A 24,825-nucleotide genomic window follows, 5' to 3' on the forward strand; every position below is an offset into this window, starting at 1 on the left:
TTAATGACTCTATGTAAACTTCTAACATAAGTGGAGCCAGTTCTGTGACATAAGATCTAAAAACTTCTGTGGCAAAACCATCTGGTCCCGGTGCCTTACCTGTTGGGGAGGTTTAATTACCCCTACAAGCTCCTCCAAAGTAATATCTGAGTCAAGAAAGTCTATATGATCATTCGTCAATTTAGGAAGTTCTAATGTCTCTACAAAGCTGTTAATATCCTTATCTGTAGACGAAGACGTGGAACTATAAAGATCAAAATGGAATTCTTTAAAGGCTTTATTAATATCTGTGGCAGATTAAATATATTGCCTCCAATAGACTTCACTGAAGGAATGGTGTAAAAAAATCTCTCTGTTTTATGTATCTGGTAAGTTTTTTCCCTGCTTTGTCCCCTGACTCAATGTCTGTCTTGCCCTAAATAACCAAAACTCTACCTTCTGTTACAAAATAGTGTTGTACCTATACTTTAGCTGAGTCAACTCTCTAAGACCATTGGATGACATTCGGCGCTTCAGTTCAAATTCCATGAATCCTGTGCTTTGATCTTTTTAATGAGTGAGGCATATTGTATGGTCCGCTCCCTAAGAGCTGCTCCTCCAAGGCCACGCCCATAGAGGACACTGAGAAACAATTGTTTCTACATAAACATTAACTTCTGTCTTTACCATTTTTTTAAATGCTGGGTCTTGTAGAAGGGATGTATTAAAGCACCATCTATATGATTTTCTTTTCTCTATATGCGGCAACATCTCTAAACACACCAAAGCGTGATCTGAAATTCAAATTTTCCCAATTGTGTAATCAGTGGTAAATGGAATAAGTGACATATGCCATATATATATTCCAGAGTAAATCTTGAGAACTGATGAAAAGAAGGTATAATCCCTCCCAGTTGGATACAAAAGTCTCCAAATATCTGTAAAACCAAGATTTTGCCACATCTTCTGTAGTGTCAACGTTGCTCTAAAGAGTTTACACACTTTTGCAACACTTTGATTAAGGACCATTAACAGAGTCTCCACCAAAAACCATATCATGGAGGATCCCAGCTGCTTGTAACTTTCCCTCAAGTGCATTATCCAATAAAAGATTTTGCCCCTGTATTTCAGCCAAAACAACAATGACTCTTCCTAAATTATCTTTAATTTGTTTGAGACATATAAATGGTAAATACTTTCATAGAAGTTTATAATTGAAATAGGCCCCTGTAAACAACAACATAGAACCCCTAAATTTAACAACTAAACTTAGCAATAAGTTAATAAAGGAAGAGAAAAAAGGAATGTGAGAGAGAGAGAGAGAGAGAGAGACTATCATTTATTAGAAAATTCTATTAACTAATAGAGAGACTAATAACTTTTTTCTTTATAGTTATTATTGTTTTCATGTTCTAGTCCTTGTTCAATTCCTGTTCTGTTTTTCAATTTAATTGCTTTGTTAATACCATTTTTTTTTTTTTGTCATGCCATTGAAATCACTTTGAAATTAATTGAGAGACAGTGGGCAACTAACCGAATAACAAAACCTCTCAGACTGTGTCGTCTATATTGTTGATTTAGTGCAGGCAGAGTTACCCATTCACTCCATTGATTTAATGAAGGCCATAGCTTGTCGTGGGCATGTAAAATTCTTATGTCCATCCTTGGCATTCTCAGCTTAGAAAAAGCAAAGCAATGCTTAGTAAAGCAATGCAAAGCTCACATCATGTGCATTAAATAAATTCTTACTCTCTTTGAATCTCTCCCATTTTGCTTGTGTAGCACTGGCAAAGTCCAGAAAACCATAATGTTGTAATCCTCCTAGCACAATTTGCCTTGATACCTCGCCACATGTAAAACAAAGTTTATGTCTATCGACCACAAGAATCTTGCCAGATTGGATCGGGGTCTGCCACCCACCCCGGAATCCGAGCTCTGTGTGCACGCATACATTTCCAGATGATGGCCCGCTGTGTCGAACATATTCGGAATAAGCCCGTCCAGAATCTTGACAATATCTTGACCTTCCTTTCCCTCTGGGATTCCAACAAAATGAACATTATTATGTCTGCTTCGATTTTCCATATCCTCAAATTTTTCCCACACCTGATCCATATCAGTTTTGGTGGCCGTCGGGTTAGTCTGCAACTCTTTTCCGGCTGCTTCTAGAGACTCGATTCACTTTTCAACCTCATCCATTCTTGCGAAGTTTCACCTCCATAGATGTGGTGGCTCGACGTATTTCCGCGAGGCCCTCCATGTCGGTCAAGATTTTCGTTAATGCTGCATAGATGTTTGCAATAGCTTGACCTACATCCTGAGGTGCGCCATCATTCCATCTTGCTCTTGAGAGGCGTCAGATGCGTGCAACCGTAAATGCTTTTTTAATGTCCCCACAGGACGACAATTTAGAATTCTTCGACATTCTACACTCCCCCACTCCTTATCAAAAACGAAAAAAACAATCAAAACCAAATCAGTTCTCACAGAGTAATATTGATTGAAAGTATAATTGTAGCAAAGTGTAGCGTAGCTCACCACTAGTCTCTTCCACTCGCCAAGCATCACTTGACTCCAGATCAGTGTTGACTTGAAAGCTGCTGTGCTGTCCCTGTAAATTAATTATTAATTAAAATATAACAATATTCCGAGTCTGAAACATTTCAAATACAGAATGTTGAAAAATTAAGAAGCACCTGGAAAAAGAAATATATATAAATCCAGTCCAGGCCAAAATAAAAGCAACATATGCTCAAACCAAAATAGTAAAATGAATTAAAATTCACCCCAATTTTGCTTAATTGTGAAAAAAGAATGAATTAATATGATTTCCAAAATGTTTGAGTTGTGAGTTTAATATAATCCAATATATTATGACATTAGAATAGAATAGGATTATATTTATTGGCCAAGTAAGTTGTGCTTACAAGGAATTTGTCTTGGTGGTTTGCTCCTAGTACACATTTCACATCCGATTCTATTGGTATGAAATTTCACAGAATGTTCAATATCTTCACAAACAATACACAATATATTATATACATATAATGTACAAAGACTATATACTACACTATAGAGAAAAAAATGATGGAGACATGAAAATGCAGGACGGATTGAACTATTCTGTACTCTTCTCGAAAGATCATCCTCTTTCGTTGTTTTTTCCCCAGGAGCTGGGGGTGAAAAGGTATTCTGTTCTGTTCTGTTGGCGAGACACAGTCTAGTCTGAGAGAGTGGCTGGATTTTCAACACAATCAGTCCCACGATAGTGTTTCATGCTTACCCGGTTCACCTGTGTTGATGGATGAATGTGGAAATGGGCCAGGTATAGAGAGAGAGAGAGAGAGAGAGAGAGAGAGAGAGAGAGTCCTTACCTGCTGTCTCACCTATTGCTCTAGGCTTCGCGTGCCACCCACTCCCTGTTTCTGGCTGTTTGGAATAGCATACTAACATATTCTTTCTGCTATTTCTCCAGCATATAGTCTGCATACTGAGTAAAGAATGCACATGTTCTGTATACATGAAATACCTGGATGAGCTACTGCACTACATTTGACAAACTGTCCAGTAGGACTGGACGATATGGCTACAAACATATTGCATATCTCGATATTTTTCAGCTTATTGACAATATTATATATATATATATATATATATATATATATATATATATATATATATATATATATATATATATATATATATATATCTTGATAATTACTGTATGTATACACTTTGAAATGGCTTAAAAGTAATTTTAGGATAACATGTATAATGCATAAAGAAAATAATTCTTGTTTTCCTTCACTTAATTTCTTGTGAATGCTAACTATGACAAGAAATATTTTCAAGGCAAGATTTTCAGTCATTTCACTTACAACATTTCAATATGGTCCTCACACATCTCTCACAGCTTCAGAAGACTTGGAATATAGTAATGAGTGGTATGGACTATTTTTATGGTGCTTTTACAAAGCTTTTTTTGTCCATTGGTGCTTGAACGCCCCTCATCACCATCCACTTTCATTGCGTGGAAGAGAGCAGCGTTAACATTCTAAAAAATGTCTTCTTTAGTGTTGCACAGAAGAAAGTCATACAGCTTTGACATTTAAAAAAAAACAAAAAACATTTTAAACAAAATTTAAATAAAAAAAAATATATATATTTTTTTTATTTTCAAGATGATAATTGGACGACATTCACATGTAGTGTTGGGGCGTAAAGTTTCTAAAGTACTACTGCCATTCTTTCTATTTCGCTAGCTGTCTGTCTCTCTTCACACGTTGAACCCTAGACCTGTCTGAAGCTCACACTGTCTCACAGACATCATGCAAGCACTGACCAAGCAACCTGAAAAACTGCATGGGGTGTTTTGTAAAGCTCTGGGCCTCTCGTGCCTGTTGTTACCTGTTTCGGATAAACAAACCCTGTGGCGGGTTGAGTAGGAGTTTGCCGCTGCGCACCACGCTCGCACACTAAGCAAACTATCACCAGGTGTGCACGCATAGAGCCAAAACTCCATCAGCATACTGTCAGGCAGAATATGTTTATCCAATTTGTCAAGATAATCTTTCCTCAAACACGGCCCAGGCCGAGGCCTTACAGCACACACACACACACACACACACACACACACACACACACACACACACACACACACACACACACACACACACACACACACTCACACACACAACGCAAGCCTGAAATGTAAATCATCTCCTTCAACTTTACTTGTGAGAACTAAAAGTAATTATATCTTTCTTAACAGAATTATCTGGCATTCTCGCTTTTTCTGGCATGTTTTGGATCCGCTTCAGCCGTGCTCAGACAGATCATCCAGCACTTTACACAAATTTAGATTCTTAATGGAGTTCCGATCTGTTTATTTTCCCTCCCTCTGGATTACTGCCTTATTAATGATGTCAGTTCTGCTAAAATATAAAATGACATGCAAATTAGCATAAATAACACACATGCGTCGCTGCCACACAACTGATGCTTGCTAACACACACTTAAATTACAGCATAAGCAAAAAAATACAAACTAAATCCTGAAGCTGATGGTTTTATAATGGATCTTTTCATTTACCATGGTGTGGATTAATGTAAACGGATTTCACTGGAAGTGTTTCATGATTCACAAACTTTATATTTAGAGAGGGGTTTATTATCATCTTTAATAATGAGCGTAATAATACAAGCCTCTTAAATGAGGTGTGCTATAATTACACAGCTGTGACGTGGCATTTTAACTTTGTGAAAACATCAATACACATTATGTGGAGCATTTTACAAGTTTAGTGGGAATAAAACCAGCATTTCTACTGAATTTAAGAGAGAGTGTTACTGATAACTCAAGATACCTTTGACACACAAACAGGTTGAAAGTGTTGGAAAAAGTCAACCTTTTTACAATCAGATTTAAAATCAGGAGCAAACAGAAACTGGAGCATAAAAAGAATGCAGAGAGTCAACAGAACATTCCAGATAATGGACAAAACACTGGACTAAAAAGACAAAACCAACAACCCTTGACTAATTGGACCAATAGACAAAGTTGTCCATTTGCTGTTGCTACACTTATTCTTCCTGTTAGATTGACTCTATTAGCTATATCACTTTTTGAATGTAACTGTATTCTAATTACAAATTATTTAAATTGTAACTGTAGTGGAATACAGTTACTTATATTTTGTATTTGAAATATGTAATCCCGTTACATGTATTCCGTTACTCCACAACCCTGACTATCGGTTAGGTGTAATTAAAGGGGAGGGACATTCTCATCTTAGAGAGCATTTGATTGGACAAACATTGGTCCTATCATAGGCCCCTGAGTGCAAGAGCAATATTTTTGGTCCATAGTCCTTGAAGAGAAACCGTCTAGGTTACGTATGTAACCTCCGTTCCCCGATGGAGGGAACGAGACGTTTTGTCAGAGAAGCGACACTAGGGGTCTCTCTTGAGCGCCGATATTCACCTCTGATCTATGAAAAAAGGCCAATGAGAGTTGGCAACCAGTATTTGCATGTCCCGCCCCGGACATACGGTATTTAAGAGGCGCAAATACGGGAGTTCATTCAGGATTTTTCTGAGGAGCCGGAAATGGTCTGGCCACAACAGTGGCTCGGCTCAGCGACGTGGCAGGGGAGACACAACGTCTCATTCCCTCCATCGGGGAACGGAGGTTACATACGTAACCTAGACATTCCCCTTCTGTCGCTCTCTCCACGTTGTGTCAGAGAAGCGACACTAGGGGTCCACTTATAAACGTGCCATGCACTGAGCCGTGTACGTGAACTGCTGATACAGGAGCAAGCAGGTATTCTTATGTGCAGGACGACCAACTGTATCAGGCTACACGTACCCTTCCCCAATGCCCCATTTAAGCCATCAGGATTCCTTATCGTTACCCTGGAGGGGGGAACAAGGTGCTGGCCGCCAACCTGGGAACGGGCCAAGCCTGGCCTCTTTTCTCTCTATGTTTCTCGCATAGAGCAACTTAGGCCGGGGCCCTTACACGCATTGAGGGAAGGGGGTCTTAGCCCTTGTTCAGGGCTGAGAAGACCCTGTGGAGGCCACGCCTACCCGAGAGGGGAGGCAAGTTTAAGTGGCAAAACCATCAGAGGCCTGACTTAGGGCCTATGTGGAAAAGTTGGTGCGGTGGTGGATCCAGCCTCATAGAGGGGGGAACATACAGCACGGCAACCGAGGCAGCCGTGACTGCCTAAGGGAAAAACGGGAGTCCGCTCACCAGAGGGGACAGAACCGTGGTGTTACACACAGGGGGAGTCCGAAGGAGGCCTTACCTGTGGAGCACCTATACCAGTACAGGGTAGCTTGCGGTACCCGCAGTGGCTTGGGTCGGCGAGTTCCTCCGCTGAACTGTGACCCATGAGGGCTAGGGAGGAATCAACCAGTGTCCCAAACCTGGGATCTCCTGGGAATGAAGGTGCACTCTTTCCCCTGGTTAGAGGGAAAGGCGCTAGGTGCAAGCGATTCACCCGGTCAGATCGTGGGCGTGCTACCGAGTTCTACGGGCTCGGTACCTGAGAAAACACGGGACGATACTGACTCAACTTGTAGAATCTCGCAAAAGTGTTAGGTGTTGCCCAGCCTGCTGCTCTACAAATGTCTGCTAGGGCAGTGCCCCTAGCCAGTGCCCATGAGGACGCAACACTCCTGGTGGAGTGGGCTCGGACCCGCAAGGGGGGGGGCATGGCCTGGGTGTGATAAGCCAGGGAAATGGCGTCGACAACCCAGTGGGCGAGTCTCTGCTTGGAGACAGTGTTCCCTTTCTGCTGTCCCCCAAAGCAGACGAAGAGTTTCTCAGAGCGTCTGGTGCGGAACCGGGTGGGAATCGAGGCTGACCCCAGGAACCAGTCGTCCAGCCGTGATGGCTGTGGGGACGATGGGGGGTTCCAGTCCAAGCCCACGCTGTTTTCTGCCCGGGAAAGCATGTCGGTCATCTGTGCGTCGGCCTCAGCCTGAGGCCCAAAAGGACGGGAATCAACGAGCGTGCTGGGGTGCGGGTGGTCCGAGGGGGCGTACCCGGCAGAGCTGCACCCGCTGCCATCCCCAAATCGCCTCCATCGCCAGCCGCATCGTCCTCAATCCTTCTGGGAAAAGGAGCAACACGGGGGGTGGCTGGAGTGGCTTGCTCACGGTTGTAAGCAAGCCGCGATCGCAACGTTGTCAAGGTCATGTTCTCGCAGTGAGAACATGAACCATCCACAAACGCAGCCTCGGTGTGATCGCTACCCAGACACACGAGACAACGCCTGTGGCCGTCTGAAGCGGAGAGCACTCTACCGCATCCAGGAACAACACAGGGGCGGAAAGGCATCTTTATAAAGACGCGTCCTTAAAAGGACTTTCAACGCCGCTGTGTTTTGCTCTTTAATGAAATTTACTCTTTTAATAAAAATCACACTTTTGTGAAAAAAACTCATGAGAGCTTTTTTAATCTGCACTGTCGATGCGCCCAGGGGCAGGAATGCACAGCCGTGCAAACAGGAGAAAGCCGCTGTTGTGCGCTGTAGAATCCAACAGCATGCAGCAGAGGGATAGCAGGAACTCGGTGTGTACACGCAGCAGTTGCAGACACGACCATCGGCTCCGAAGAAATTTTCTGAATGAACTCCCGTATTTGCGCTGCTTAAATACCGTATGTCCTAGGGCGGGACATGCAAATACTGGTTGCCAACTCTCATTGGCCTTTTTTCGTAGTTCAGAGGCTCAAGAGAGACCCCTAGTGTCGCTTCTCTGACACAACGTGGAGAGAGCGACAGAAGGGGAACTTTATGTTTGAACAAAAACTGAGAGAACTCAGAAGCTTTTCAGAAATGTATGAAACTAACATGGACACAAGTATTACATTTCTACAATCTTGATGCATGTGTAGGTACAGTTCACCTCAAAATGAAAATTATGTCATCATTTACTCACCATCACGTCTCCCAGATGTGTATGACTTTCTTAAGAATATTTAATCTTTGTAAGTCCATAAAATGCAAATTAATGAACATTTTGAAGCTCCAAAAAGAACATAAGATCATCATAAAAGTAATCCATAAGACTCCAGTGGATTAAAGAATGTCTTCCGAAGCAAAACACTAGTTGTGTGTAAGAAACAGATCAATATTAAAATTTTACTAAAAATGTTTGCTTGAGGTTTGTACGTTGATGAGTTCAGAGTTCAAACTGCCTCTCACGTCTCATATAAGCACGAAAGCCTTCTCTGCATTGATATGCATGCATAGATCTCTTATTAACAGCTGTTTTTATGGACTGCGATACTGTTTCCACACAAACACAGTTTATACAGCTCACTCTGAGGCATCTCCTCCACTCACTTGCATTCAAACCAATTCAAATGGCTCTCCTTGTTCACCGTTCCTAGATGGAGCCACAGTTCTAAACCAGCCGAATGAGGCATCTATGTATGATTATTGCTCGTAGATTTATTACATTTTTTTACGTACACTTGCATACAGATAGCATCAAAGCTAACAGAGATACACTAAAAGCCACAACATCTACTTTTAGATTTCATGGGGTTTACATTTTTTTATGAAATTAATAAAATTATGAATTTTCACTCTCATGTGAAAAATAAATAAAAAGCTTTGCTAATCAAAGCTGAATATCATGCTGCTGTATATGCTATCATGCTAACCAAAAAAAAAACACAAATCAACCTGTTTCAAAAGGCTGTTAAAATTGAGATTTGCATGTTTTTTTTTGTTCTTGGTTAAACTTTTTAATCTTTTAAACTTTAATTTGTTGCTTGAAACAGGCTATCTATCTATCTATCTATCTATCTATCTATCTATCTATCTATCTATCTATCTATCTATCTATCTATCTATCTATCTATCCATCCATCCATCCATCCATCCATCCATCCATCCATCCATCTCATTAACACCTTCAAATATGAAAAATACACTAGATAACAGCATTTGTCATGTGGCTGGGGTCAGACGGCACAGCAATATGCCCACGTGGCACAAACACACATTTCACATTTCACCTCATCAGGAAGTGTGTAGAGGACGTTGTTCCGACCAAAACAATACGGATCTACCCCAACCAGAAACCATGGGTTAACGGCGATGTTCTCACGGCACTTAATGCACGGACCTCCGCTTTTAAATCACAAGCATTGATGAAACAATGATGAAACAGCCTACACAGAGGTGGTGCACACTCTGACACGCTGGTGTCAGGAGCACAACCTCTCCCTCAACGTCAGTAAGACCAAGGAGCTTCTAGTGGACTTCAGGACGAAAGACAGAGAACACATCCCCATCACCATTAATGGAGCACCGGTGGAGAGTTCCTCTACATAACTGAGGAACTCACATGGTCCGTCCACACTGAGGCCGTTGTGAAGAAGGCTCACCAGCGCCTCTTCTTCCTGAGACGGCTGAGGAAGTTTGGAATGAACCAACACATCCTCACATGGTTCTACACCAGCACTGTAGAGAGGACAACCTCTTCCTCCCTGTGAAAAAAGCTCGGAGGATCATCAGAGACTCCAGCCACCCGAGTCATGGTCTGTTCCCACTGCTTCCATCAGGCAGGCGGTATCGCAGCATCAGGACCCGCACCAGCCGACTACATGACAGCTTCTTGCCCCAAGCAATCAGACTTTTGAACTCTTGAAAATAATCAGGATTGCACTTTATTAATCTATTATCTCACACTGGACTGTCATAATTATATTCTCCACAATACAACTACTGTATATATATTTTTGATATACTCTTTATTTTTATTGTATGTGTATTCTATATTATGTGTATTGTTTTCTGTACATTGTATATAATTATTGTGTTGTGTAAGTATGTGTACATTTGATATGTAAATTGTGTTGTGTATGTATGTTGTTTACTGTAATTGGTATATGTCTCGTCACTGTCATGACTGCTATGTTGCTCGGAACTGCACACAAGACTTTCACCTACTGTTGCACTTGTATATGGCAGTGTGACAATAAAGTGATTTGATTTGATTTGAGACAACTTCCAACTGTCCAGACGTGTACACACACACACACACACACACACACACACACACACACACACACACACACACACACACACACACACACACACCTGTATGCGGTGGATAAGGTTGACTGAAAAGGAAACGGCCTAGTAGTGTTGTATGGGTACAGCACAAACTTCTCTTGTCTTTCAGATCTGCTGCCGTACAATGAATACATGAAGTGAATATAGCACTATATTCCAGAGATGTCCATCTGTATCATTTCTCAATTGCTAAAGGGTATGGTTTAACCAAAAATGAAAAGCATGTCTTTATTTGCTCATCCACATGTTGTTCCAATCCCCTATATTGTTACTTTCTCCATGAATTTTTTTTCAAGAATAGTTACGCAGCTCTTTTTAATACAATGATTGTTCACAGTGACCAAACCTGTCAAGCTCCAACAATGCACAATGAATTTCCATGACTTTTCCTGGTGTCTGTGACTACTGGATACAGAAGGATCATTTATAAAGTCACGTTTTTCTAGCTCGTATCTATGTCTGTGTCCAGATAAAAAAAAAAGGCACATCTACACCTGTGTAGGACCTGATCGTGATGTGCCATTTCTGAATTTAGGTGTGGACACTAGCTACAGTAGATCTGTGTATAATCAGTGTTGGGTGTAATCTGATTGCAAAGTAATTAGTAACCTTAATCAAATTACTTTTGAATCAAAAAGCAGTGTAATACAGCACATTTTAAGTATTTCTAGTAATCAGATAACAGTTACTGACTTTCAATTAGGTTAATTACTTTTATGTTCAATTCCTGGGTAACACATTTCTAAAATAGTGTTAGTTAAAACATGAATTATGTTCATATGTACGTATGTTTGCGTGTCTCATTGTAAGGAAGAAACGTATGACTTGCGTGCGACGCTGAACAAGGAGGAAATATTTTTCATTTATTTTAATTGTAATTTTTATTTTGGGGTGAACTGTTCCTTGAACAGGTCTAAACATCAACAAGGATTTTGTCTCTGCGGTTTGTTTGTGCTTTAGGTGTTAAGCGCATGCACAGTCAGATTATCTCTCTTAACACACACACACACACACACACACACACACACACACACACACACACACACACACACACACACACACACACGCCACTCTTGGTCCTTATCTTCAGCTGCTGTTTTGTGAGCGATCGGATGTTTTTCCCGGGTCTTGCGAGCACCCTCATGGCAGACACCGCTGCTGTAGACAGCACAGTGAGCGGAGAGACTGGTCGAACCAGTCGACTACACTAGCTTTACCATCAGACCAGGACTAAACAGGAGAACACCCACCAACTCCTGCCCTTTTATCACAGGCCTTAGCAATTGGGAATGTTTTTGCACATGTAATCGCTTGATCTCAGAACCACCTTGCTCGATGGAGGTGCAGAAAGCCAAAGTAATGACAAGACGCTACTTGATGCATGTGGGGCGATCACATGACTATGTGATAAATCTCAATTTTTTTTATATACAACATATATTTTAAATGAATTTTGCAGATTTAACCAGTGATTTTTTTTAAAACATTTTAAGCTGAACTGACAGCATTTGTGGCATACCGTTGATTAACAGTCTGTGGTAAAGATTACTTGAAAAGACATTTACGTCTTGTTCTCCAACATTATAACATAGGCACAGTTGAAACATGCTTTTGAAATGTGTAGCTAAAAAATATAAGCTGAGTGGGGGGCCTGGGTAGCTCAGTGAGTTCAAATCCAGGGTGTGCTGAGTGACTCCAGTTAGGTCTCCTAAGCAACTAAATTTGCCCGGTTGTTAGGGAGGGTAACATGAGAGAAACATGGGGTAACCTCCTTGTGGTCTCTATAATGTGGGTCACTCTAGGTGGGTCGCGTGGTGAGTTGTGTGCATGGATTTCATGGAGAATAGCATGAAGCCTCCACATGTGCTACGTCTCCTTGGTAACACGCTCAACAAGCCACCTGATAGGATGTGTGGATTGATGGTCTCAGACGCGGAGGCAGCTGAGGTTTCGGTCGTCCGCCACCAATATTGAGGCAAGTCACTACGCCACCACGAAGAATTGGCCATTCCAAATTGGGGAGAAAAAGGGGGGAAATTAAAAAGAATACAAAAACATAAGCTGATATACAAGGACTACAACAACCACAAGGATGTATGTTTAAATGCTGACAAATCGGACAACTTTTGTAGTCCTTTTGTAGTAACTTATTATTATTATTATTATTTGTACATTTTTGTTGGAATATTTTATAATATCAGACAGTTGGCTGTCCATTTAAATGAAATGGTAACAATGGTGACAAGCTTCAAATCTCATGACTAGATATTCAAAATCAAATCAAAGGTCAGAACACAGTCATAAGTGGCAATTATTGTGGCTTTTTTTTTCAAGTTTTTAAAAGTGGATAAAATAGTAAAAACTGCCAAATTTGAAAGAAAGGTTGTGTCAGGGGCAGTTTCATTACTAGTTACTTTGTAGCGATAATGTTTGCAGACTTTCAAGGATTAGTGAAACAAAATGGACATTTTATTTCCATACGCTAATTTGAGTGTTCTGGAAAAACCTATTTTTGAAACTCCTTCCAGAGTGTTGGTCCAATTCACACATGAAAACTTTTGCACATATCATTTAGTGACCCTAATGAAGAAAGTTATCAAAATAATTTTGATTCGTCAACTTTTTTAGAAGATATACAGCAAGTAAATGCATTTTTTGGTCAAGGCCCAATTTACTTATCAACCTATATCTTTTAAATGATTAAAAGGTCTCTTGGTTATACATGACCAATTTGATGTGATTTGGATGAACAGTCTAGAGGAGTCTGAAAAAGTGGGCTTATGGTTTACTAGCCCATATGACATCACGCCCCCTAGGGTCGGATGGGTATTTGTAAGCACACATAGACCATTCTACCAAATTTGGTGTATCTAGGACTTATGGTTTTTGCAGCCCAGACACATTTATGGCAGAAGAAGAAGAAAATCAGTACAGATACAAAGAAGAATGCCCTAGAGGGGTATCTTGGAAGGTAGCATAATTTTGCTAAATGATTAATCCAAGAGCAAGATCAAGATTCCAGACACTGCTAAAGTTCCAGTGTTTGTTTAATATAATTTCATCTTGTTTACGCATAACTTTTGGAAAAGCCTTCAAATAGGGAGAGTTCCCATGGTGCTGTAAAATGCTGCCTACCGAGGATTTGGTTTTGGATATCTGCCCCCTCGTGTCATACTCACATGGACGACAAGCCTAGAAAGATATTGAGCAGACAGGTCTGTTAAAGATGACTGATAAGGTGTCGAAATGTGTAAATCTAAAGCTTGAAACCAGTCATGCGAGCTGCACACAGACAGACAGTGTTTTAACAAAGGATTTATAGGTATATTTCAGAAGACTGACAGCAAATAACATGCCGTGTGACAGCCGTGACACTGATCTTCAGTTTACATTTATTGTACATGTACATGTACATTTCAAGACTTTTACTTTTCAAAGTCATTTTAAGTCCTATGCTCATGACAATACTGACCAAAAAAATCAATTCACATTAAAAGAATTATAAATATAGTCCACATGACTTGTGTGCTATTTTCAAGTTTTCCGAAGTCATACAGTAGCTTTGTGTGTGGAACAGGCCAAAAAAATGTGTCTTGTATGTGTTGCTTAGATCAGCTCTCACCGTACTGACCATTAAAAAGATGAACTGCAGGGCTCCATTCACTCTGGCCTCATTTCCCACAGTCACACAACTAATAATTATCTTGATGTTAATCGCTGTAAGATGGCCATAAGGGATTGGCCTTTCACCTTGCCTTAATTCTGCTGAAGATCTTATCTGTTTGACAGGCCCTGTCAGAGCGGGATGAGCGCGGATGAGTCCTGTTACCTAATTGGCTGAAAAGTGAGCGGGAGGTTTTGTTTAGTAGCAGGATGTGCTGGGGAGACAGAAAACAAAATCTGCCGATGTGGATGTCAAACATGAACAAAGGAGTTAAACGAGTGCAGGAACTTGCGTCTGGAATCTTGATCTTGTTTTTGGGATTAAACAGCTAGAGTTGAAATGAAACCGGCTGAATTTAAACAAATAGAACAACATTTGTGAAGAAGGTGGGATTGCACCGCCCCTAACCTATCCACTTCAACTCCATCCATTATGAAATGTTTTTTATAACCCTAAACTTAACCCAAACTCTAACCCTAACCTTTAAGCCTAGTTTACATATGTCTACACAAAAGCAAATGTAAAATTTTAACCATTTAGCATTCAAGTCTTCAGATCAGATCTTTTAATGTTTTGAGAAACAAAATGAAATACAAGAGTTTTTTGGACTTAAAATTTCGGAACTTTAATAATTTGTTAGCAAAAAGTGAAACTTAGTCATGTTTAACCAACAAGTTGATCAGTGGCACGTAACCCACAGCGCAGATGATTGAACGAATGCACAATGAGGTGCTGCAGACGCGTGATTCCAGCTGTAACGTGACCAGCGCGGGCCTGAGGGAGTGTTGTCCGCTGCTTAGGCAGAGCAGCTGTCAGTGCACACGGAGGGGGCTGAGGCCTTCTGACAGGCTGCATTGGTGACATGCTCACACACAGATGTCCTGTGACAGCTCTCTGCTGGGGTTCGACCCCCCCTCCTCCCTCCCGTCCCCTTCACTTACCACAGCTGTATCCAGACACACCGTGAGATGTGGCGGTTACAGAGGCGTTCCAGTGGAGATGTTGCATGGGGGGTCTGGGTGATCTGCTGGTCTTTAACCCTGTTGGTGACATCAGCCGGTGGTGCATGCTGCTGACGGTTAGGATGAAAACTCTTCAGTTAACAGGGAGGATTGCAAAATATTGAGAATAACATAACAGAAGGAAAAGCTCAGCCAAAAACGATACTTCTCTTACCCTTTGATTACCCTTATGCCATCTCAAAATCGTATGACTATTTTTATATGCAGAACGCAAACAAAGATGTTTTTATAGATGTTTGGAATGATCAGATTTGGGTGAGAAACTTCTTTTTCACTATAAATCTAGACATCTGCAGTCTCTTTGGTGCGATCATGAGAGAAGCTTGATTACACTTCCATGCACTTGAAGCATCGTCGAGTCAAGCATTTAGCTCTTTAAAAAAATTATATATGACAAATTTAGCAATGAAAAGTGAGGAAAAGCATAAGTGAAGTTTTTCCCATTGTACAAAGCTGCCTGGGTTTGTTCCTTGCTGGCAGCAGATGCCCTAACCCCGCCCCCACCCTAATTGGAGCCTGTAAGGCTGAGTCGCCTGCCATGAACAACACGGGACACCTTTCTGCTATTGTGTGAATTTCAGGAAGTAAATAAAATGGATACTGCATTAACTGTGTTAAAAAAATGTATGTGTTAAACATAAAAATATGAATTTCAGAAATTAACATGTTAAATTCCCAAGCCCTCCATAGTTCACTCCAAGGCTGTCTATAATTCCTGAAGAGAGCCTTCCATTTACATTCCCATTAATCTCAAGGATGGTTTCTCGGCTGGCACATACAACCCAGCAAGTTTGAGACCTACATGCTATCATCTTTTTTTACTGGCAGATATCTACTACAATATATTAAAACATTAAAACAATTTTATATTGCTTGCAAAAGTTTAGAATATGAGTTGAAGTGTAAATCTGGGCAATCAAATGGACAGTGAAGTCATAATCGTGATCATTTCTGAATAAGCCAGTTTTGCTGCTTAATTTCAATATGGTCTTGGTGGAGCAACCAACAGTTGATGCTGACCGCTGCTAATCTGAATCTCAACAGATAGAATTTATGTTGAGATATCAAATTAACTTTATTTCTAATCCATTACTATGAGCTCTGACCACAACTAACTAATCTCAGTTAACCTAAGTGTGGTTTTATAAGCAGCTTGCCATATGGAAATAAGTTGACAGTGAAAGTGCAGCGATGCACTGGAAAGGCAGCTGAGGGAATGAGCGTTAGCTGACTGCAAGCTTGACTCACGTGACCTGCCTGAACTGATGCTACACTTGATTTCCTATCTACTTCAATGTGGAAACAGCTAAATCTCCAAAACTAATATCAATGACATATTCAAAATCATATAAAAAATTGTTTTTCGTTTTAACTCTCTTATTTATAAGAGACCTATAAGTTAACAATCAGGAGCACAACCAAACTGTGTCACTGTGGAAGTATCTCAGGGTGAGGTCATGCTTTGTGGAGACATAGAGGTTTCAGTTACACAATCAGCATCATCTCGTATCATACTAAATCTCCTGTTTGGGTTTCCACGAGCTACACATCATTGCTGCTTGTGTATCCCCTTTGATTGCCATTCATGCTGTCACAATGAGTTCATCTAACTGTTTTTGGGGACACAGTGTGTTCTTTGACAACATGCCTTGCAGGAAATCTCAAAATAGCCCAACAATGGCATAATTAATACACTCTTCAGAAACTCACATCAGTTTTCATGAAGTAGGCCTTACATAGAAGAGAATACAAGTTTGGATTGAAGCTTCACATGATTTACTCAAGTAGAACAACATCTTTATTGGTTTGGGAACAACATTGCTCACAACCAATCACATTTTAGAATGAAGTTTAGAATTGGGATTATGTTACGGTTTAAGGTAAGTGTAGGGTTTAGGGTAAGGGTTAGGTAGAAGGTTCTTAAAATGAGCCATTATTATAAACAATCTTAAAGAAAATAGCAATGGCTCTGGTCGGGTTAGGTTGAAGGCTTTTTCTGAAAATGGTTAGAGTTAGGGTGAAATTTTTGGATTTGGGGTTTCTGATTATTGCAGGATTATTATAAACCACGGATTTTAGGATTGGCTATAGTTTTATGGTAGGGTTTAGGGTAAGGGTTCAGGATTAGAGGCTGAGGGTCTTGAGCTAGATCGTTATCAACGAGTCAGATTACTTTTTGTGTAACGAGTAAAGTAACGTGATATTTTTTGTTTTATTTTAGACTATAATATCTGAGTTACTTTTTAAATAAGTTACACGTTGCTTTTGTACACCTCTCCTTTCCTTGTATTGCGATAAATCAGGAGTAAAAGCGTGCAAACTTTGGGGAGGAGACATAGTGCATGATGGGTATTATAGTGTGCGTATTATGGTTATTGTAGTTCTTTAGAGTATGAGGCGTGCTTATCAGTAATGGGCAGAGCACAACAAGACTTTTAGCCCACCGAGCAGTGCTGAAGTTGGTGTGATAGGCCAACGTAATGGCGTCCACTACCCAGTGGGAAAGCCTCTGTTTGGAGACAGCGTTCCCTTTCCGCTGTCCACCAAAGCAGACAAAGAGCTGCTCAGAACTGTCTGTGTGCGGTCCAAGTAGATACGCAAAGCACGTACCGGACACAGTAACGAAGGGGCTGGGCCTGCCTCCTGCCGGGGCAGTGCTTGCAGGTTCACTACCTGGTCCCTGAAGGTAGTGGTAGGAACCTTGGGCACATAGCCCGGTCGCGGTCTTAGGATCACGTGTGTCTGTGGGACCGAACTCCAGGCAGGTGTCGCTGACAGAGAACGCTTGCAGGTCCCCGACCCTTTTGATGAAGGCGAGCGCAATCTGGAGGGCCATCTTCAAGGAGAGGGCCCTGAGTCCGACTGATTCTAGCTGCTCGAAGGGGGGTCTCTGAAGGCCCGAGAGGACCACTGAGAGATCCCAGGAGGGGAACAGGCTCGGCCGGGAGAATTTAACATCCGGGCGCCTCTTAGGAACCTGATAATTAAGTCGTGTTTACCCAAAGACTTGCCGTCTACTGTGCCGTCTTGGTCAACATTTCTACCAACCAGATTTAAAAATGTTATGGATAGGGTAGGACTTAAGGTTAGGTTTTGGGATATATTTAGAGGTTTAGAACAACATGAACATCACCCAATCCTATTGTTGGTAAGGTTTTGGGTAAATGTTTTAGATAGTTGTAGGGAACAACATAAATGTGAACAAATCAGGTTTTACTATAAGATTTATGTTTTGAGTGGGACTTCAGGTTAGGTCATGGGTTTAGGGCCTGATCAACATTTTTGGTGTAGGTTACAATTAAGGTTAGCTCTAGCATTTGGCCTATGATGTTTTGCTTGGAATGTTGTTTCAGGACCAAACAAAGCATGTTGGTCCAGGAACACATATACTTGGATAAATCACACTGTACATTGTTGGATACCTGCACTTTGAATATGAAGACACCACAGATTTTCAGATCAACTTTAAGGATTTGAGTTGGACAATTGGCTCTTGTTCAACTTTAATTGAGAGAAATGATGTCTGAGGGACTCGATTGTAAGGATTACCTCTACCATACGTCCTATACTACTGGTTAGCCACAACTCTGGGAACTCTTCATAAGATCCCAGGCAAACAAAAGTCACCCGTTCATGGTAATTAGACCCTGAAGTCAGGTGTTAAACTCACAACATCAAAATCCACAGCCCATTTCAACCACAGCAGTAATTATTGCATTAGCAGAAAAGTTCAAGCACTTTCTCAGATTTCAGATCGTTATTAAGCTTCCTGATGATATCTTAATCCCAATGAAGTGTGGTTGCGTTTGTTTCCCGTGTTCTCATTGTACACACTCCTGTGTGAGGGTTTGTTCAAGGAGTTGGTGGAAAATTCTGTGTTACCTGTGCAAAGGAATGCATGTTAATAGCATTTGCAAATCCAGTCCCATATGAATGGTGTAACATGTTTTTTGTGCTCAAACAGATAGTTTAAGCAATGGGTAAGTGGCCTCTGCAGGAACATCCAACAACTTCTTCAACAGGTTCTGGATCTAGGTAAAAAGTATTAAAATATAACTGGAAAAAGTATATAAAGTATATATATATATATATATATATATATATATATATATATATATATATATATATATACAGTATATATTATGCTGTATATATATAGCAGCATTTTTATCTAAATAATCTTTGTCATCAATAGGCATCAATAGGCAACAAATCATTATATACTATGCATACATGATATCACTTGAGAGTTTTTTTTTTAGTTTTTTTTTATCAATAAAGCCCAGTTGTGTGATGATGGAAAAAAAACCATTTTTTTACAGTTTAATATGCAGAGACAGCTATAAGTAAGTCAATCGTAGATTGATTTCTAGAGTTGGGGTACTCGAGTTTGTTACCCTCACTGCTTCCTGCCATCATTTATTCAGCCCTTGGACAGACCTCTGTTTTCTACGTGCAGGTGTCCCCCTACAGCAGATGTTCAGTCATGTCGTAGTTACTACGGATGCCTCCCAGTTGGGCTGGGACGCCGTGTGCAACAGGCACGCAGCCGCTGGCTCCTGGATGGGGCCCTGGCTGGGTTGGCAAATCAAATGCCTAGAGTTGCTGGCTGTATTTCTTGCCCTGCACAGATTTCTGCTGTTGATAAGCGGCAAGCACCTGTTGATTCGCTCAGACAACACTGCAACAGTAGCATATATAAATCACCAGGGTGGCGTTTGCTCTCGTCGCATGTCGCAAATCGCCCGCCATCTCCTCCTTTGGAGTCAGCTGTGACCGAGGTCCTTGCGCGCCACTCATATCCCGGGCAACCTAAACACCACAGAGGACATGCTGTCACGACATGTAAAAGCTCAGCGGAGAGTGGAGACTCCCCCCTCAGGACCAGCTGATTTGAGCTTGGTTCTGTACAGCACAGGTAGATCTGATTGCCTCCTGAGATTCCACCCACTGCCCGCTCTGGTACTCTCTGACGGAAGCCCCTCTTGGCACAGATGCGCTGGCGCACAGCTGGCCCAAGGGGCTGCGCAAGTACACATTTCCCCCAATGAAGTCTTGTGCTTTCTCAGGGACGGGGCACCCTCGGGGGTCCGCGCCCAGACTTCTGGAACCTCCACATCTGGCCCTTGGATGGAATGCTGAAGATCTAAATGATCTACCACCAGCCGTCGTAGACATGATCACACTAGCCAGAGCTTCCTCTATCAGGCAGCTTTATGCCCTAAAGTGACGCTTATCCACATATTAGTGTCCTTTCCAATCTGAAGACACACAGAGGTGCGCAGTCATGTCAGTGCTCTTATTCCTGCAGGAGAGGCTGGAGGGGCCTCCATCTTGAAGGTTTATGTAGCCACCGTAGTGGCTCACCATGATACAGTGGATGGTAAGTAATTTTGGGAAGCATGACCTGATCATCAGGTTCCTTAGAGGTGCCCAGAGGCTGAACCCTCCTAGGCCATGCCTGTTCCCCTCATGGGATCTCTCTGTTGTCCTTTCTGACCTTCGGGGAGCCCCGTTTGAGCCGCTAGAATCAGTCAAACTAAAGGCCCTCTCCTTGAAGATGGCCCTGCTGATCACGCTCACTTCCATGAAGAGGGTTGAGGAGCAGCAAACATTCTCTGTCAGCGACACTTGCCTTGAGTTCGGTCTGGCAGACTCTCATGTTATCCTGAGACCCCGACCGGGCTACGTGCGCAAGGTTCCTACGATCCCTTTCAGGGATCAGGTAGTGAACCCGCAAGTGCTGCCCCGGGAGGAGGAAGACCCAGCCTTAGCGTGGAATTTGGTAATACAGTACAGCTGGCCGGGTGTATCGCTTGCACATAGCGCCTTTCTCCTCCCCTGAGATGAAGACGTGCACTCTACTCCCCCAGTCAATCCACAAGTCACAAACTCTGGGTGTCCTTCCTCCCTAGCCCTCTGGCTCCGAATTCAGTGGAGGAAGTTTGCAGCCAGACCCACCACAGGCACCAACTTGCCTGTACTGGAACAGGTGCTCCACAGGTTCTGATTATCCCAATATCTCCTGTGATGTATTTTCCGTAGTACGGTCCCCCTGTCAGCGGTCCCGCATTTCCCTTCGGCAGAGCTCCCCCTGCCCCCCGGTCGCTGTGTTTGTAGATCTCCTCCCTGTCGAGGCAGGATCTACCACCGTGCCACTTCCATATGTGGCTGGTAAGCCCATGTGACGTATTTGCCACATGTTAACCTCCCCTGCTGGGCAGGATGTGGTCTCCACAGGATCTTTTCCCCCTGAAAGAATAGGATTGGAAAAGAACTCCTTTCCCGATGTGTGTTATAGTGTTAAATGTCCCCAGCCACATCTAACACTCTAAGGAGAGGAAACATAGAGAGAGAAAAGGCCACGGCCTTTTCCCATGCTAATTACATCGCTTCCCTCCCTCAGGGATGTGGGGAACTATATGACATATTTTGTGGCATTGGCGAAGGTTACGAGCAGTCTGATGCACCTGCTATTTTCGCACGCAGCAGCTTGCTTGCACACGCATCAGCAGTCCACGTAACACGGTTGCGTTGTGCCGTTTTTAGATAGGGACTCCTAGTGTCACTACATCGACACAATGTTGAGTGAGTGACAGTCTGAAATCGTCTCGGTTACTGTCGTAACCTCCATTCCCTGATGGAGCAAACGAGACATTGTGTCCCTCTTGCCACAACACTGTAATAATCCGCTGAAATGGCCAGGACCTTACTTTTGGCTCCTCAGCTAAAAACCTGTCTGAACAGACACACGCTTCCCTCCTTTTATACCCGTATGTCTGGGGGAGGAGCATGCAAATTCTGTTCGCCAATTCTCATTGCCCTTTTCTCAAAGATAGAATTAACCGAGCTCTCAAGAGTGATCCCTAGTGTCACTACATCGACACAACGTCTCATTCCTTCCTTCAGGGAATGGAGGTTACGATAGTAACCGAGATGATTTCAGACTGATTGCAGACCAACATGGCTGCCACTCAATAAGATATCATTTTTTTTGTCATCTGTGGCAGCAGCTGTGAGACCCACATGGACGCATCAGGGATTTAGGTACACGAGCAGAACGCAGAACTTCCCATTTGTGTTTCCCACAAATTAACTAGAAAATCATTACCATGACAACATGGCCCAGTATTATCAGTGGGCTTTTCCAGTGTTTTTGGATGTAACATTTGCAGTCAAATCGTGAGATGCAACTTCTCAGCAAGTGCTAATTACTACTGTGTTGACTCATTTCTATGTACTGTATTTTCCAAAATCAGTCAGCAAATAGAGAAAAAAGATTCAGAAAGAAATCTCAGTATATATTATTTCTTTAGATTATTTTAAATCAAATTAATTTGAATTGATAATTGAAATTTAAGTAGAAATAAAAACTAAATTAAATGAAATTGACAAATTGAAAATGAAGTACATAATAACTTGGGTTGTAATGACTAAAACCAGCTTTCACTTTCTTTTGTCTATGTTTGTGTGGAGGGGAAAAAGAAACATATAATTGAAATGTCAACAGAATGCAATAAGAAGTGTGTTGAAGGACAGTTTAGTCTTCATATACCTAAAGCAAATGCTTTCATTCAGAAACCACTTTGAAGTCTGTTCAGCAGGATAATAATCATAAAATATATATATGAAAGGCAACAGAGGTGTTTTTGTTACATTTATATTGACAAACTGTTTTTCTTAGTTGTGAAGTTTAAAATAGGCTTAAAATATTGATGTTGAGTTTATGGTTACAATTTTAATTCAGATTCATTCAGACTCTGACTCGACTCAAACTTGGCCTGTTATGGAATCGGTCTTGAGTCCGACTCGGCCCCTTTTGGACTCAGACTCAACTCTGACTCATTTGTTTAAAGACTCAGACTTGACTCTGACTCAACTATTGATTTCAGAAGAAAAGTGCAAACACTGAGGTGCTTTTAAAGCATTCGCTGTTTGTTTGAACAGTCTGACCATTCTGTCACAAGAACATTGACTCAACCAATAATGTGAGCTTGGGTGGAACTTTCTGTTTGAATGTGTGTTTCAGAAACCTGTTTGAGTCATTATGTTGTCATTATGTTGGCTTGATAATTGTTTTGTGTTATTCCACAGACATGATTTGTTTATTTATTTTTAATTTTTTGGACTGCAACTCCACCTCCATACATCCATCTTCAACCGCTTATCCAGCAGGGGGCCCCAAACTTCCTTATCCCGAGCCACATTAACCAGCTCTGACTGGGGGACCCCGAGGCGTTCCCAGGCCAGTGTGGAGATGTAATCTCTCCACCTAGTCCTGGGTCTTCCCCAAGGCCTCCTCCCAGCTGGACGTGCCTGAAACACCTCCCTAGGGAGGCGGCCAGGGGGCATCCTTATCAGATGCCCAAACCACCTCAACTGACTCCTTTCGACGCAAAGGAGCAGCGGCTCTACTCCGAGCTCCTCACGGATGACTGAGCTCCTCACCCTATCTCTAAGGGAGAAGCCCGCCACCCATCTGAGGAAGCCCATTTCGGCCGCTTGTACTCGCAGCCTAGTTCTTTCGGTCATGACTCAGCCTTTATGATCATAGGTGAGGGTAGGAACAAAAATTAACCGGTAGATCGAGAGCTTTGCCTTCCGGCTCAGCTCTCTTTTCATGACAACGGTGCGATAGAGCGAGTGCAATACCGCCCCCACTGCCCCGATTTTCCGGCCAACCTCCCGCTCCATTGTCCCCTCACTCGTGAACAAGACCCAGAGGTACTTGAACTCCTTCACTTGGGGCAATACCTCCTTCCAACTCCACCTATAGGTTTCAAATGCAAAAATTGGCACAGTCCTTCAGCCTGTTTTAACTCGGGTTGGAATGTCTTTTCTAATTGATCAGACCCACATTTTTCCTGTAGCGGACAATCTCATGTCCCTGAAATCCAATAGACTTACATTGACGGAATGTTAAAAAAGCCAACCGAAAGTTTGTGAATTAAAAAAAAAGAACATTTAAACAAACCCCCACAAGATGTCTACTCTGCTTTAACTTTCTTTCTTTTTTCTTTCTTTGTTGTCTGTCTATCTGTCGATCTACCTATCTATAATCTTCAAACATATATTTTTTCAGATAACATAAGTCTTTGTCAAGCTAACATCAAAGTCTACCTTGACAAACTCTAGTTACCTATCTAGTTGTTTTTTTAATTCCACTTTGTGACACTATGGTGGAGATATGACATGTGACCTTTTTTATATTTAAATTAAATGTAAAGTAACACTGCACAACTTTTGATTATCATTCATCTAATATCACAATTATAATTGGGATGCTAAATATCTTCAATGCAACATGGTGCTTCTATAAATAATATTAGTAATATGTTACAGGGCAGACACACTAATCCAAAGTCTGACTCAAAAGTTCACAGAAAGGGCAGAAATTTGGCCACCCAAAGCACCAACAAGAAAACGAATACTTTCGAGCACCACCTCATATTTTAACATACAACCCTGCAGTACCAGATACACAGTCATCAATATGTGAGACAAAATGTGAATATGTGCATGATCTGATTAAATGGATAGAGTAAAGCACATGACTGTC

Source organism: Xyrauchen texanus, chromosome 48 (assembly GCF_025860055.1).
Source record: "Xyrauchen texanus isolate HMW12.3.18 chromosome 48, RBS_HiC_50CHRs, whole genome shotgun sequence".
Lineage (NCBI taxonomy): Eukaryota > Metazoa > Chordata > Actinopteri > Cypriniformes > Catostomidae > Xyrauchen > Xyrauchen texanus.